This window comes from Saccopteryx leptura, chromosome 6 (genome assembly GCF_036850995.1).
Source record: "Saccopteryx leptura isolate mSacLep1 chromosome 6, mSacLep1_pri_phased_curated, whole genome shotgun sequence".
Lineage (NCBI taxonomy): Eukaryota > Metazoa > Chordata > Mammalia > Chiroptera > Emballonuridae > Saccopteryx > Saccopteryx leptura.
This window is the reverse complement of record NC_089508.1, coordinates 172414497-172425273: the sequence shown is the minus strand read 5'-3', so window position 1 is coordinate 172425273 and position 10777 is coordinate 172414497.

The following is a 10777-nucleotide window of genomic DNA, read 5'->3' as shown; positions in this document are numbered from 1 at the left end:
TCCTGGCTTCAGGAAGAAACAGATACACATAGTCAGGGGTCATTCTTGGCAGGAGGGAGGTAGTGTGTGTTTGGGAGGAGAGGGAAACAGGGAGCTTGGGGTCCCGTTCTCACTCTGCAACTTAACTGTGTGACCTTGAACAGCTTCATCTCCCTGGGCCTCAGTTTCCTCATCTATTTAAGGAAGGTGTTGGGCACCTAGAGCTCTGGCCTTCCAGGACTTTAACATTCCCTGTTCTGTGACCATGACCGAGTCCTGTAAGGAGGGGAAGGTTCCGAGAGGTGATGGCTTAGCGTCCAGCCTGATGGGTGCAGTGTTCTCAAGGGTACTGGCAGCTTGGCATGTCACTGCTTGAACCTGAGTGATTGTTCCCTAGGAAGAGGTTGCACAGGGGGAGTGTGCAGGTGTTCCAGATAATGAGCACAGGGGGCCAGTTCAAGGCCCTGGAGAAGGCCTTGTGGTGGGCTCGAGCCCAGGGTCCTGGTCCAGATTGTATGCTATTGTACGTGCTCAGAGCACCCTGTTCTCTCCCGTATCATAGAGCTTTCACGGTTTATATGTATTTGCGATTATGTCATGAATTCCCATATCCAGCCGTCTAGGGAGTGAGCTCTGTGAAAGCTGAGGCCAAGTCTGCTTTGCCCACCCTTCGTTCTGGTCCCTTAGCACAGTGCCTGGCACTTTGTGAGCCCTTGCCAAGCATTTGCTGAATGAATGAATGAATGAATGAACTCTTGCCTAGGTAGGTTTCAACAGCAGAGACACAGCCCAGCTTTCTCTCTAATCCAAGGGCTCCCAAAGAGCCATATAATGAGGGGTGGGGGTCAGGAGAGGTGGGGCACAAATGGGCCAGGAAATATGTGGAATTGGAAAGATCAGCCCCTTCCCGGGTGTCAGATCCTCAGGGGGTGGGGGATGGAGAGTGTCTAAAATAGTAGGTTTTGGGAACAAACACTCATGGAATCTTTGACTTGTAGAATTCATTCATTCATTTATCATTTGTCAAATATTTATTGAGACTCTACCTTACCAAGCATGGAGTCATGAAACAGGCATTAACCAAATCACACAAATATCTGACTACCAAGGAGGACTGTGTTGGGTAGGAGAGAGCAGGATTCCAGCAGAGACATGGGAAGGGGTGGATAACGAGCGCTGGAGGAAGAATTAGGAAGGAATTTCTGAAGAAGTGCTATTTAAGGAGAAACCCGTAAGAATAGTAAGAGCTAGCCAGGCAAGCTTCTGCCAGGCTTAGAAGAGCTCTTATTCCGTGCAAATGGAATCTCCCAGCAGAATTTTGAGTGAGTCATGGAATCTTGGAATCCCAGAAAAAGAATCTCAGAATTATAGAATCTTCATCTCATAGAATCTTGAAACAAGAACTTACAGACTCTTCCACAGTAAACAGAATCCTAGAATGTTAGAGTCAGAGTCTTCTCACATAAGAACAAAAGGAATCTTAAGAGCTCATGTGCTCCTATCCCTTCTCTCTGCCATTGTACAGAAAGCAAACAAAATCCCCCCAAGGGCACAGAACCCAGCCAGAACCAGCGCTCACCCCTTAGTGTAACAGATCAGAACTCTACCCATTTACATACTTAGTAATAGCAGCAATGCTTATATTTATTGTCTCATTGTTATGTGCTAATTGCTACTAAATAGTCTATATCATTGAATTCCAACAACAAATTTATGAGGTAGATATTTGTATACTCATAAATTATGACTGAGAAAACAGAATTTCCAGGGCGAAAATGGGTAGTAGTTACTCAGCGAGAATGTGGTGGAACCAGCCTGCAGGGATTCTATTTATTGATTGATTGATTTTGCTTATTTGCTTTTTAATTTAAAGACTGTACTTCAAAGCACTGTACACAGTTGTTTTTCTAATTACAGCGGCTTACAGGCATACCCTTTCCATCATTACCCCAACCCTCCTATAACTTTTCCCTTAGCGGTCAAGGTAATCACTTGGCTTGACTTTGCTGTGGGGTGGTGAGCTGCCTGGTAGGTTCGTAGTATATATACTCTCATGTCCAAGAAGCAAAGCATTCTGCAGACCTGAACATGCTTTTAAACCTAACAGAAGTGTTTGCTTCTGGGGTCCGAGAGACAGCATGGAGTCAGGAAACAGGAGTTCCAAGGTTTCAGACCCGAAATAGCTATGCTACACAGGCTAAGTCACGGAGCCTCCGTGGGTCCCACTGAGCTTCCACCAGCCGCTGAGTCCGTGTATGGGATTATAGAACCTGCGCTGTCCACCTCCATTGTGGAGGAATAATGGATGCAAACATGTTTTGTGACTTATGAAATATATGTAATCATGCTAAGGTTCAATGGTTTCTCTTCTACCTTGTGAGTGAGATTTTCTCTCAATGGAGAGCAATTTAGCAATTATAATCAGAAGCCTCAGAAAATATTTGTTACTCTTTTATCTGGAATTCCAGTTTTAGAAAACAATCTGAGCCTGACCAGGCGGTGGTGCAGTGGATAGAGCATCGGACTGAAACCCCAAGGTCGCCAGCTTGAGCACAGGCTCATCTGGTTTAAGCAAGGCGTTTCTGCGATTTTGAAGCCTGTCTTTTATTGATACTCTGTTTCTCCATGTCTTCGCCGTCTAAGTGACCTGCCTGCCCCAAACTAAGCGTCCTCACAGTGCTGGGACCCCATAGCAGAAAATCATCTACTTCACACCAAGTAGTTAGAAACGCCTATGTTCTATCCCATTTAGAAAAGAAACCCTCAAGTCTTACAGAAGAATTTCAGGCACGAAGATGGGCTTTCAGGGTCATTGTGGAGGAAGAGGGCTCCCTGGTGGTCACGTGAACAGTACTTCCTGGGGCTCCTTCCTCAATAACAGTGATTTCCAACCTTTTCCTACTCATGGTAGACATATACTAATTACTAAAGTACAGTGGCACACCAAAAAAAATTTTTTTTGCTGATCTGACAAAAACAAAAAAAATAGGTGTAATTTTGATGAATTCACACCGAACAGCTCTTGTTGTGTTGGCTGTTGTCATTTTTTTATTTAACAGTCTAAGGGGAAAGAGGTCAGTGCCCCTGACTAAATAGTCAGGTATTGCATGTTTAAAAAATTCTTGCAGCGCATGGGTTGAAAATCGCTGCTCTAGAGAACTTAAAGCAAGACCCATCTCTGGAATACCCAATGCTGGGCACCCTTTCCTGATGGAGGCCGGCAGAACGGGGACCTGCCAGCAGGTGGCAGTATCTGACTATTTCCAGCTGCCCCAGAGGGCAGCCTGGAGATCCTGACCTCTCTTAAATCAGAGCAACTAAAACCCAGAGAAGGGAATTGAGAAAGCCTGGAACCCCAGCCCATTGTTCTGACCCACATCACCCTGTCTCTCTCTCTCTCTCTCTCTCTCTCTCTCTCTTTTTTTATATAAATAAATTTTTATTTTAATGGGGTGACATCAATAAATCAGGGTACATATATTCAAAGAAAACATGTCCAGGTTATCTTGACATTCAATTCTGTTGCATACCCATCACCCAAAGTCAGATTGTCCTCCATCACCTTCTATCTAGTTTTCTTTGTGCCCCTCCCCCCCTCCCCCTCTACCTCCTTCCCTTCCCCGTCCCCCCCCCCCCCCCAATAACCACCACACTCTTGTCCATGTCTCTTAGTCGTTTTTATGTCCCACCAATGTATGGAATCCTGCAGTTCTTGTTTTTTTCTGATTTACTTATTTCACTCGTATAATGTTATCAAGATCCCACCATTTTGTTGTAAGTGATCCGATGTCATCATCTCTTATGGCTGAATAGTATACCATGGTGTATATGTGCCACATCTTCTTTATCCAGTCTTCTATTTTTTTTTTTACAGTGATTAAAGCCTTTAAGCAAACTCTTGGCCAATACAGCAAGAATCCATAAAAGAGTAGTGTCCTTAACATGTTCACCAAGTCCAAGTTGGCCCCAACACCACGCCAAATCCCTGAAAAATGCAACCCAACCCCAGTTCAGTCTGTTAGGAGCTATCAGGAGTCCAGGAAAAGTCCACATCCAGGAAAAGTCTGCATGGCAGTGGAATTGTTGTCACAATTCTATACTTTGCAGCTCACGTCCAAGTCCCAATGACCGCTGCTTCTAGCTGGTAATGATTCAGGAAGACTGGAAAAGCCATCTGCAGCATGTGTGGATACGGAGCTTCTGTTCTCCTCTGCCTGGAGAGATGAGACCAGGTTGCTTTTCCCTGGAGCTCTGCAACTGTGGCTTGGTAAAGAGAACCTTGGGATACCCTAAGCTGGATCACCCTGTCTCTCTTACAAACACTTTTGAAAGGGTTGCTCTTTGGAGGAAGGGTATTGGGACAGGGCCAAACATCTGAGTGTGTTTCTATCCCACGCTTGCCTTCTTCCACCAGCTGGTGAATCCACATAACCTAGGCTTACTTACTATTTTATAGGTGCTGGGTATTTAGGTTTTTCTTTTTTGTGGTTAAAAAGTACAGTGTTGCCTGACCAGGCGGTGGCGCAGTGGATAGAGCGTGGGACTGGGATGTGGAGGACCCAGGTTTGAGACCCCAAGGGTCACCAGTTTGAGCACAAACTCATCTGGTTTGAGCAAGGCTCACCGGCTTGAGCCCAAGGTCCCTGGCTGGAGCAAGGTGTCACTAGGTCTGCTGTAGCCCCCAGGTCAAGGCACGTATGAGAAATCAATCAATGAACAACTAAGGAGCTGCAACGAAGAATTGCTGTTTCTCATCTCTTTCCCTTCCTGTCTGTCTGTCCCTATCTGTCCCTCTCTCTAACTCTCTCTGTCTCTGCCACAAAAAAAAAAAAAAAAAAAAAGAGTACAGTGTTGGGCCTCAAAACTTTCTCTGTGTTTCAAACTATTTCCTTAGGGCTGGTTCCCAGAAATGAGATGACCAACTCGAAGAGAATGAGCAGTCATTAGCCTTTTCCTGCAGCTCGGGAGCAAGGCTCTGGGTTCTGCAATCAAGGGGACCAGCTTCCAGTCCTGTCTCAGACATGCGGGTTGTCTTTGGGCAAAGGCCATAACTGCTCTGGCAGACAGACACCACACCATTGCTTGCTGGCCTTGGCAGAAAAACCCCTGGAATAAGTACTTAGAACTTTCATCCTAAGCCTATTCCTATCTGGCCCTCACCCCCCAAACTCCACAGCATCTGCTCTTCAGAGCACAAGAAACATTGACCTTCATGTTGCTAAATTTGTGAGGGATTCTTGGGTCTTGTCTTACTGGACCAAAGTACAGCATTTGGCACGACTGATCACTCCCTCCTCCTTCAAGCATTTTCCACATTATTATTTTTCTTTTTATGTATATATACAGAACAAAGTTCTTTAAAAAAAAAACTTTTATTCATTACTTTTAGAGAGAGAGGAAGGGAAAGAGGGAGACAGAAAATCGTTCGAGTTTTTTTTTTTATAGGGACAGAGAGAGAGTCAGAGAGAAGGATAGACAGGGACAGACAGACAGGAATGGAGAGAGATGAGAAGCATCAATCATCAGTTTTTTTTGTTGCGAGACCTTAGTTGTTCATTGATTGTTTTCTCATATGTGCCTTGTCCCCGGGCCTTCAGCAGACCAAGTAACCCCTTGCTCGAGTCAGCAACCTTGGGTCCAAGCTGGTGAGCTTTTTGCTCAAGTCAGATGAGCCCACGCTCAAGCTGGCGACCTCGGGGTCTCAAACCTGGGTCCTCTGCATCCTAGTCCAAAGCTCTATCCACTGCGCCATTGCCTGGTCAGGCTTGTTTGGTTCTTATATGTGCCTTGACTAAGGATTGAACCCACAACCTTCACATATCATGACAATGCTCTAACCAACCAAGCTATCTGGCCAGCGCTTGCATCATTTCTAAGACAGCACACTTTCCCGGGTTTCCTTCCACGTCACAGCAAGCTCTTCCCCAGTCACCTTTGTTGGGTCCTTTTCTTCTCCCTGGCTCAATGTAGCATGTCTTCTCCTTTCATGGCCTCATCTCTTTCTTAGGCCCTGAGCAGTATGTATATGCCCATGACTTCCGAATTCACATCTCTAGCCCTGACCTCTTTTCCAAACTCCAGAATTGTCTATCCACCTGTGTGTGTGATGTCACCTCTGAGAGGTGTCATAGAAACCTTAAACCAGGGGTCCCCCAACTACGGCCTATGGGCCGCATGCGGCCCCCTGAGGCCATTTATCTGGCCCCTGCCACACTTCCGGAAGGGGCACCTCTTTCATTAGTGGTCAGTGAGAGAAGCATAGGATGCAGATGCACTGGAGTACTGTATGTGGCAGCCCCGCAAAGCGTGGCCTCGCTCACATACAGTACTACTTCCGGTGACGCTGGACGCACACGTCATGGCTTCGGAAGCGCGTCATATCACTTGTTACGGCTAGCAGTGACAAATATGGAACCAGACATTGACCATCTCATTAGCCAAAAGCAGGCCCATAGTTCCCATTGAAATATAGGTCAGTTTGTTGATTTAAATTTACTTGTTCTTTATTTTAAATATTGTATTGAATATTTGTTCCCATTTTGTTTTTTTACTTTAAAATAAGATATGTGCAGTGTGCATAGGGATTTATTCATAGTTTTTTTTATAGTATGGCCCTCCAATGGTCTGAGGGACAGTGAACTGGCCCCCTGTGTAAAAAGTTTGGGGACCCCTGCCTTAAACCAATGGTAGTCAACCTGGTCCCTACCGCCCACTAGTGGGCATTCCAGCTTTCATGGTGGGCGGTAGCGGAGCAACCAAAGTATAAATAAAAAGATAGATTTAACTATAGTAAGTTGTTTTATAAAGATTTATTCTGCCAAACAGCAAAATTCTGACATAAAGTCCTTGGTAAGTAATTATTATTATATGCTTTAACTTGCTATAACTCTGCTTTATAAATTTTATAAAGTAAAGTTACTTCTCTACTTTTATAAATCACCATTATTGTGGAACTGGTGGGCAGTTAGAAAATACTAACAGAGCCCTGGCCGGTTGGCTCAGCGGTAGAGCGTCGGCCTAGCGTGCGGAGGACCCGGGTTCGATTCCCGGCCAGGGCACAAAGGAGAAGCGCCCATTTGCTTCTCCACCCCTCCGCCGTGCCTTCCTCTCTGTCTCTCTCTTCCCCTCCCGCAGCCAAGGCTCCATTGGAGCAAAGATGGCCCGGGCGCTGGGGATGGCTCTGTGGCCTCTGCCTCAGGCGCTAGAGTGGCTCTGGTCGCAATATGGCGATGCCCAGGATGGGCAGAGCATCGCCCCCTGGTGGGCAGAGCCTCGCCCCTGGTGGGCGTGCCGGGTGGATCCCGGTCGGGCGCATGCGGGAGTCTGTCTGACTGTCTCTCCCCGTTTCCAGCTTAAGAAAAATGAAAAGAAAAAAAAAAAAAAAAAAAAAAAAAAAAAAGGAAATACTAACAGAGATACAAAAGTGAGCAGTAGGTAATAATTACTTACCAGGTACTTTATGTCAGATTTTCGCTAAGTTTGGCAGAATAAATCTTTATTTAAAAAAAAAAAAGTGGGCAGTAGGTATAAAAAGGTTGACTACCCCTGCCTTAAACAAACTGGTCCAAAATTACGCTCCTGATCTTTTTCACTCCACCCCCCAAATTGCTCCTCCTGCAATTTTGCTCATCTCAGTTCACAGTAACTCCGTCATTCTAGTGACTCAGGCCAAGATCCCTGAAGGCATTCTTGACTCCTCTCTTTTTTTCTCACCTCATACCCAATCCTTCAGGAAATCATGTTGACTCCACTTTCAACTATATTCAGTCTCCAACCATTTCTCACCACCTCCATTTCACACTCTGGCTGAGCTAGGTATCTATCTGTTGCCCGGGTTACCACAAAAGTCTCCTAAGGGATCTGCTTTTACTCTTGCCCTCAGTGGTATTCAGCATTCTTAGCACCACAGGTCAGGTGTGATGGTTATTTTATTTTATTTTTTTTGTATTTTTCTGAAGTTGGAAACGGGGAGGCAGTCAGACAGACTCCCGCATGCGCCCGACCGGGATCCACCTGGCACGCCCACCAGGGGGCGATGCTCTGTCCATCCGGGGTGTTGCTCTGTTGCAACCAGAGCCATTCTGGCACCTGAGGCAGAGGCCAAGGAGCCATCCTCAGCGCCCGGGCCAACTTTGCTCCAATGGAGCCTTGGCTGTGGGAGGGGAAGAGAGAGACAGAGAGGAAGGAGAGGGGGAGGGGTGGAGAAGCAGATGGGCGCTTCTCCTGTGTGCCCTGGCCAGGAATCGAACCCGGGACTCCTGCACGCCAGGCCGACGCTCTACCACTGAGCCAACCGGCCAGGGCATGATGCTTATTTTTATATGTCAACTTGATGGGGCTAAAGGATCCACAGATAGCCAGTAAAACATTATTTCTGGGTGTGACTGTGAGGGTTAGCATTTGATTAGCTAAGAGATTAGTATTTGATTCAATAGACTGAGTCAAGGCACCAGTCCTCATCACCTAATACACTGAGGGCCTGAATGGAGCAAAAGGCCAAGTAAGGACATGTTTTTTCTCTCTCTCTCTCTTTCTCTCTCTCTTTCTCTTTCTCTTTCTGAACTCAGATGTCCATCTTTTTCTGCTGTCAGACCTCAGAGCTCCAGATTCTCAGGCCTTCAGACTCCAACTGAATTACATCATTGACTTTCCTGGTTCTTTTTTATTTATTTATTTTTATTTTTTTACTTTTCTGAAGCTGGAAACGGGGAAGCAGTCAGACAGACTCCCTCATGCGCCCGACCGGGATCCACCCGGCATGCCCACCAGGGGGCGATGCTCTGCCCATCCGGGGCGTCGCTCTGTCGAGACCAGAGCCACTCTAGCACCTGGGGCAGAGGCCAAGGAGCCATCCCCAGCACCCAGCCATCTTTTGCTCCAATGGAGCCTCGGCCGCAGGAGGGGAAGAGAGAGACAGAGAAGAAGGAGAGGGGGAGGGGTGGAGAAGCAGATGGGTGCCACTCCTGTGTGCCCTGGCCGGGAATCGAACCCGGGACTTCCGCACGCCAGGCCGACGCTCCACCACTGAGCCAACCGGCCAGGGCCAACTTTCCTGGTTCTTTAGTGGGCAGATGGCAGCTGTGGCACTTTCTTGGCCTCCATAACTGTGTGAGCCGGTTCCTATTATAAATCTCCTCATATATCTATATATATTTCTATAATATCCTATTGGTCTGTTTCTCTGGAGAACCCTGACTAATACACTTACGCTAAGTGAAAGAAGCCAGTCAGAAAGGTTCACATATGCTTCAGTTGCATTTATATGATATATTCAGAACAGAGACAGAAAGCAGATTGGTGGTTGCCAGGGGCTGAGGGAAGGGGACAATGGGGGTGACTGCTTACAGGAAATGGGGCTTTCTTTTAGGATGATGAAAACGTTGTGTAGCTAGATAGAAGTGATGGTTGCACAACAGTATGAATGTACTAAATGCCACCAGATTGTTTGCTGTAAAATGCTTACGTTATGTGAACTTTACCCCCCCCAAAAGATACAAAAATGTCATGTCCGTCCTTTGTTCAATACTCTGCAACAGCTCCCCAAATATCTCAAAGTAAAAGGCAAAGTCTCAGGAGGACCCACAAGCCGCCGACCTCATCCTCACGATTTGATCCCTCCTGATCTTAAGGTAATTATTATTATTGTTATCGTTATTATTTTGTATTTTTCTGAAGTGAGAAGTGGGGAAGGGGGGAGGCAGGCAGACAGACAGACTCCTGCATGCACCTGACTGGGATCCACCTGGTATGCCCACTATGGGGAGATGCTCTGCCCATCTGGGGCACTGCTTCATTGCAACCAGAGCCATTCCAGCGCCTGAAGTGGAAGCCATGGAGCCGTCCTCAGCGCCCAGCCAACTTTGCTCCAATGGAACCTTGGCAGCAGGGGGGGGGGGGAGAGAGAGAAAGGAGAGGGGGAAGGGTAGAGAAGCAAATGGGCGCTTCTCCTGTGTACCCAGGCTGGAAATTGAACCCAGGACTTCCACATGCTGGGCTGACACTCTACTGCTGAGCCAACCAGCCAGGGCCAGGTAATTATTTTAATTTCTTTTTAGTCTCTTATTAGATTCCAGTCATCTTTCTGGTTCCAATGTAACATCACTCTCATTTGGAAGCCTAGTTGGCTGGGTCCATGTGTTACAGGACCATCACAGCACTTTATGGTCTCCAGATTACAACTGGCTAAACTTTATTGTAGCACAACCTAACCATCTGTCTTCCATGAGAGCAGAAGTTCCATGAGAGCAGAGCCTGCTTTCCCTTTGCTTACTTCCATCTCCCAGCTCAGTGCCTGGCCTGTGCAACAGATGTTCAGTGTTTGTTGGGAAATGAAGAGACAAAAGGACTTTACGACGGGTCTCCTTGTAGGAGGCTTAGAGGTCTCTGAAATAGTGACAAATGGAGGACAATCCTTGCAGAAACTTTGGTTATCCTTATCTTTCCAATGAGCAAATTGATCATCAGAGCAGTTAAATGTTTTGCTCAAGGGAGACTCTACAGCTCAGTGACAGCCCAGAATTGCTATCTTTCTCTCTTTTCACCAAAGCAGAATTTCTAAGGGGTGAGGGGATGGGAAGTATCACTGACCTTCACTGAAAGATCACCTCCTCCAGGAAGTCTTTACAAATCCCCCTGGGGACAATCATTTTCAGCTCCCTCTGGATTCCCAGAGTTTATCATTTCAAAAAAGTATCTATTGTTTTCCCCCACAGCCCTGGATTATAAAACTGCTGGTCTTTTTGTCTCCCTTTCCTCTGGACAATGCATTACCCAGACCCGAGCATACATAAGCACCCCT